The sequence below is a fragment of the Nerophis ophidion genome, linkage group LG02 (genome assembly GCF_033978795.1).
Source record: "Nerophis ophidion isolate RoL-2023_Sa linkage group LG02, RoL_Noph_v1.0, whole genome shotgun sequence".
Classification (NCBI taxonomy): domain Eukaryota; kingdom Metazoa; phylum Chordata; class Actinopteri; order Syngnathiformes; family Syngnathidae; genus Nerophis; species Nerophis ophidion.
Window position 1 is genome coordinate 41,823,381 of NC_084612.1, and position 6,154 is coordinate 41,829,534.

Consider the following 6,154-nt stretch of genomic DNA (forward strand, 5'->3'; position numbering starts at 1 on the left):
TTTATTTCATCATTATTGTCTTTATTTTTTAATTCTGTTTATCCAACTGTTTTTGTTGAGGCAAAGAGGAGGTAGTATGCGACACCACCTGTCTCCCATGTACAACACTGTCCTTTTAACCATTCCTAAAATACTCAATTTAGCTTCCAACAAATAAAAGGAGTTCTGGTCAGACAAACTTAGCATCCACCCAACGCCAGGGTGCAGGAGTTAGTGAATTTCATCAAAAACCTGGCAGGCCAGTGGAAACATTACAGTGCAGAGTGGGACCACCATCTTGCATCACCGCCTCCTAGAACTAAAGGGCGGTACCAACGGTTTTAAGGGTCGTCGAGCTAGTCAGCGGCCATCCCTGGAAAATGAATTCCAAGCTGCACTGGACACTTAAGTGCGCGTGAGAGACAGTTGGCCACAAAGTTAGATTTGCCAGCCAAATGCTAAATGTCTGTCGTGAACTCAGTCTGTCAGGCTGCCAAGTGACGCTGCTGATAGGCCGACCATGGCTCAGTACCTTTTAACATGGCAAAAGTTAACGGTTTGTGGTCGACGTAAGCAGTGAAATAGAGGCCCTCCAGCTTGCAAATGGCTCGTCGCAAGATACAGTGCCAGCGCTATACTTCTGGTCCTTATCTCGTAGTTTACAACTGAAGAACGCAAAGAACTGCCACCCGCCGTTTGAGTACTGCACCCACGGCAAAATCAAAAGCATCCATAGTCAAGGCCACGGGAGCTGTGGAAACGGGTGGTCAAAGAAGTCAGCAGCTGTGAGGGCGGACTCACCCTTTTGAAAATTTGTTGTTGCTAGGTGCCTAACTAGCCACACCTGCTTTGATTAGCGTGCTCACCTGGTTCTGCCCCTAATCACTCTCCTTTATATTCTCGAGTTTTCCCTGCCTTAGCTGCTGCTCCACTGTGTGCTATACACAACGGTTTGTTTGTTGGTTTTGTTGTTAGTTTCCTGCTACCTATGTTTTCACTTTGCTAATCTTCATGCTTTGCCAAGCTAGCATCAGTCCATGTTACGATGCCTTGTGTATTGAAGTAATAATTTTCTTACCTGCACGCTGCCTGAGGTCTCCCTCATCTTTGGAATCGCAAACACTTCACAAAAGGCCAGCATACGGCAAATAAATTCAGCCTTGTTAAGTCAGACCAATGAAATTGCCGAACAGGTGCTGGTGGACTAATGAAATTAATCACTTTAAATCAAAAGTGCTCTCCCTCATCAAGACATGACAAAATGAACACGATGCGGCCCCAAAGCCGAAGGAAATGGACTCGGCAAAAAGGTAACTGCCGCAGCACGTAACAGAAATCTATCACCACTCATAGGCCCCTAAAGGCTATGATCCCATTTGTCGAAAAAGAAGTCACAAACCCAGATGCAACCCGCCTCGAGACGACAATAAAAGCTTTTGCAAGCAAGGCCGAGATATGTGTAAATGTGGGGTGAAAGAATGATGAGTTCTCAGTTCTCTCTGAAGCGCTTTGAGTGTCTAAAAAAGCTCTACTTAGGTAAAATCCATTAATAATATTATTATTAATAGACGAGTTTGCCCAAAATATGCACAAAATACATCCATCCATCCATTTTCTACCGCTTATTTCCTTTGGGGTCGCGGGTGGCGCTGGTGCCTATCTCAGCTACAATCAAGCTGAAGGCGGTGTACACCCTGGACAAGTCGCCACCTCATCGCAGGGCCAACACAGATAGACTTAGTCCCAAAATTAATTGTATTTATACTTACATACTTTATATAGTCCAGAAAATTCGATATTGTAGACTAGTTGTGTTCAGTGTTGGTCATCTTACCTTAAAAAATTAATTAGTTATAGTTACAAATGACTTCTCAAAAATAGTAATTAAGTTAGTAACTTAGTTACTCAGCTAAGTAACTGAGTCGTTATTTTTGATTTTGTTATTTTATACGCTTTTATGTTCAATAACATCTTTTATGTCAAAAATGTTTATATTAACTGATCGAACAATTAAAAAACTTTATACAGTGTTTTAGAACATTTGGCATTTATCTGAACTCGATAGATTGCAGCATGCCATATGATATGCATACAAAATAAAAATGTGTAAACAATGTTCTTTAACGCAACAGTAAATATTGAAAGTACATAACCCAATACTGTACCCAAAATGTAAACTAAGATGAAAAGACACAAACAGTATATGGCCTTTAAGTTGTGCAAGTCTCTGCATCTTTACATAAAACTGTAACCAAAGTTTTGGGCTAATAAATTACTTAAATTTAAATTAAAGAAGTAAGTAAAACTTTTAAAAACGTTCTTAGATGACATTCTGCATATAAGTTGCATTTTTTCAAGGCAGGCATAGAAGAGGAAATGTGAAGGGGATAACACCTGTTCCATCATGGTGAAAATTGTTTTTTTCTATGCTAACACAGAAGTAACATTGCTTCTTTTTCCATTGAATTTGGTTGTTAGCTACAGTACGTGTCCAACTCCAACCTGGAGAAATGGACTGCACTTTGCCAGCTATATATCCTTCATCCACATTTTATTAATTTATTTTAACTTAATGGCGTATTTCTTAAATTGAATATAACCTTAAGTAGGATGTCATACAAACTAGTCAATATTTACAAATAACTGAAAACTACAGTAATCTTATGAATAATACAGAAATATTCTTCTTAAACTAGTTTATCATCAGGTGAGCTGCACATATTTACACTGAGAAATGTAAAAAGTATACAGTCGTGGTCAAACGTTTACATACACTTGTAAATAACATAATGTCATTGCTGTCTTAAGTTTCCAATAATTTCTTCAACTCTTATTTTTTTGTGATAGGATGATTGGAGCACATACTTGTTGGTCACAAAAAACATTCATGAAGTATGATTCTTTTATGAATTTATTTTTGTCAAATGAAAACGTGACCAAATCTGCTAGGTCAAAAGTATACATACAGAAATGTTAATATTTGGTTACATGTCCCTTGGCAAATTTCAATGCCATCCGCAAGCTTCTGGTTAAATTTTTGACCATTCCTCTTGACAAAATTGGCGCAGTTCAGCTAAATGTGTTGGTTTTCTGACATTGACTTGTTTCTTCAGCATTGTCCACACGTTTAAAGGGGAACATTATCACCAGATCTATGTAAGCGTCAATATATACCTTGATGTTGCAGAAAAAAGACCATGTGTTTTTTTAACCGATTTCCGAACTCTAAAAGGGTGAATTTGGCAATTTAAACACCTTTCAATTGATAGCCTGTCGGAGCGATGACCTTTCACCCGTGATGTCACAACATGAAGCAATCCGCCGTTTTCTCAATCTCATTACACGCACCAAGTAAAATCGGCTCTATTATTTTCCGTTTTTTCGACTGTTTTCCCGTACCTTAGAGACATCATGCCTCGTCGACGTGTTGTCGGAGGGTGTAACAACACGAACAAAGACAGATTCAAGTTGCAACAGTGGCCAAAAGATGCGAAAGTCCCTTGTTTGTTCCACACACTTTACCGACGGCAGCTATGCTACGACAGAGAGGCCAAGAATGTGTGGATATGCTGCGACACTCAAAGCAGATGCATTTCCAACGATAAAGTCAAAGAAATCTGAAATATTTGAAAATATACCACCACTGAATCTGCCAGAGTGCGTGAGCCATTCAGGGACGACGACAGTCTGTTCCCGCAGACGAGCGAGGTAAACCCCCTGGATGTCTTGGCCAAGACCTGATTTATGCCACTTCTTTTTTTGTCTCATTTTGTCCACCAAACTTATAACGTTGTGCATGAATGCAAAAAGTTGTGTTTTGTTGATGTTATTGACTTATGTGGAGTGTATTAATCAGACATATTTGGTCACGGCATGACTGCAAGCTAATCGATGCTAACATGCTATTTAGGCTAGCTGTATGTACATATTGTATCACTATGCCTCATTTGTAGCTATATTTGCATCCAGCCTTTTCCTCCACCCACATTTAATGCCAAACAAACACATACCAATCGTTGGTTAGAAGGCGATCGCCAAATTCGTCCTCGCTTCCTCCCGTGCCGCTGTCTGTCCTGATATGGCTCAATAGCTTCAGTTTCTTCTTCAATTTCGTTTTGGCTACCTGCCTCCACACTCCAACCATCCATTTCAATACATGCGTAATCTGTTGAATCGCTTACGCAGCTGAAATCCGAGCTACTATCTCTATACCTTTCTGTGCTATCCGCCATGTTTGTTTATGGTGGTTTCACGCTGTGACGTCACAGAATAATGGACGGGTGATATACCGATCGTGAAAATCAGGCACTTTGAAGTCGTTTTTCTGGATATTGCGTGATGGGTAGAATTTTGAGAAAAACTTCCAAAAATAAAATAAGTCACTGGGAACTGATTTTTATTGGTTTTAACCCTTCAGAAATTGTGATAACGTTCCCCTTTAAGTCAGGAATTTGGGAAGGCCATTCTGAAACCTTAATTGTAGCCTGATTTAGCCATTCCTCTACCACTTTTGACGTGTGTTTGGGGTCATTGTCCTGTTGGAACACCCAACTGCACCCAATCCCGGGGCTGATGATTTCAGTTTGTCCTGAAGAATTTGGAGGTAATCCTCCTTTTTTATTTTCCCTTTTACTTTCTGTAAAGCACAAGTTCCATTGGCAGCAAAACAGGCCCAGAGCATAATACTACCACCACCATGCTTGACGGTAGGGTGGTGTCCCTGGGATTAAATGCCCCACCTTTTCTCCTCCAAACATATGGTGTTGTATGAAAGGAGAGAAGGTTAGCACTCCCCTTGAAAAGGATGGAAATGGCCCTTGTGGCCTGCAACACATATATGGTTAAGGCATTTCCACCTACTTCGTGGTATCTCTAACCAAGTTTTTTTTTTATAATGCATATGTTCCTTCTTGACTGCACTTAAATGTAGAATATACATTGAATATATTTTTATTATTCATGTATTATATATACAATATATGATTGTAGCTGAGATAGGTGCCAGCACCCCCCGCGACCCCGAAAGGGAATAAGCGGTAGAAAATGGATGGATGGATGGATGGATATAAATTATATTATTATTGTCCATTGTGAGCGAACTGTGGTGCTGAATTTCCCCCAGGGATAAATTAAGTGCTTTCTATTCTAGTCTATATTGCTGGGTATTGTGGCCAAACAGCTCAATTTTTGTTTCATCTGTTCACATATTTTTCCTCCAGAAAGTCTTACCTTTGTCCATGTGATGTCAAATGAAACAAAAATTGAGCTGTTTGGCCAGATTACTCAGCAATATGTTTGGACAATCACCCCAAACACATGTCAATAGTGGTAAAGGAATGGCTAAATCAGGCTAGAAATAAGGTTTCAGAATGGCTTTCCCAAAGTCCTGACTTAACTGTGTGGACAATGCTGAAGAAACAAGTCCATGTCAGAAAACCAACAAATTTAGCTGAACTGCAAAACAATTTTGTCAAGAGGAGTGGTCAAAAATTCAACCAAAAGCTTGTGGATGGCTACTTGAAGAACATGTAAACAAAAGACATGTAATGCAATAATATTAACATTGCTGTATGTATATTTTTGACCCAGCAGATTTGGTCACATTTTCAGTAGACCCATAATAAATTCATAAAAGAACCAAACTTCATGATTATTTTTTGTGACCAACAAGTATGTGCTCCAATCACTCAATCACAAAAAAATAAAAGTTGCAGAAATTACTGGAAACTCAAGACAGTTAAGACATTATGTTCTTCACAAGTGTATTTAAACTTTTGACCACCACTGTATTTATGCTCCACCTCTGGCTAAGCAGGAGTGTATGCGTGTTCCGAAACGGAGTTACGATGCATGCCTTCATCAGCTTTTGTTTATGAGTCCTGTAGAAGCAGAAAATACACATGGCGAACTAACAGTTGCCTAGATGTCACCATTGTGGGTCACCTGCTGGTGGAATCATATAGCGTCAAAAATAAAAGGGGTCGTCTTTACTCTTCACGTATTACAATGTGGAACATGTACAATGTTTGTTTGTCTAACCTTGAACGGGTTTGTGGTGAAAATGGAATTTTGTTGTACTTGTGCAATTACAATAAAGAGCATACCATACCATATCATACCATACCTATCCACACAATTTCAACTTCCTCATCTGACAAGGAATAGCATCTGATTG

General features: G+C 39.5%; 1 non-coding gene across 1 annotated transcript; it reads left to right on the forward strand.

The window, feature by feature from the left end:
- Positions 1-4,739: 4,739 nt before the first annotated feature.
- On the forward strand, positions 4,740-4,867 carry LOC133548372 (U6atac minor spliceosomal RNA). The gene has a single exon (XR_009805903.1). It is a non-coding gene; the product is annotated as a U6atac minor spliceosomal RNA (small nuclear RNA).
- The last annotated feature ends 1,287 nt before the right edge of the window (positions 4,868-6,154 follow it).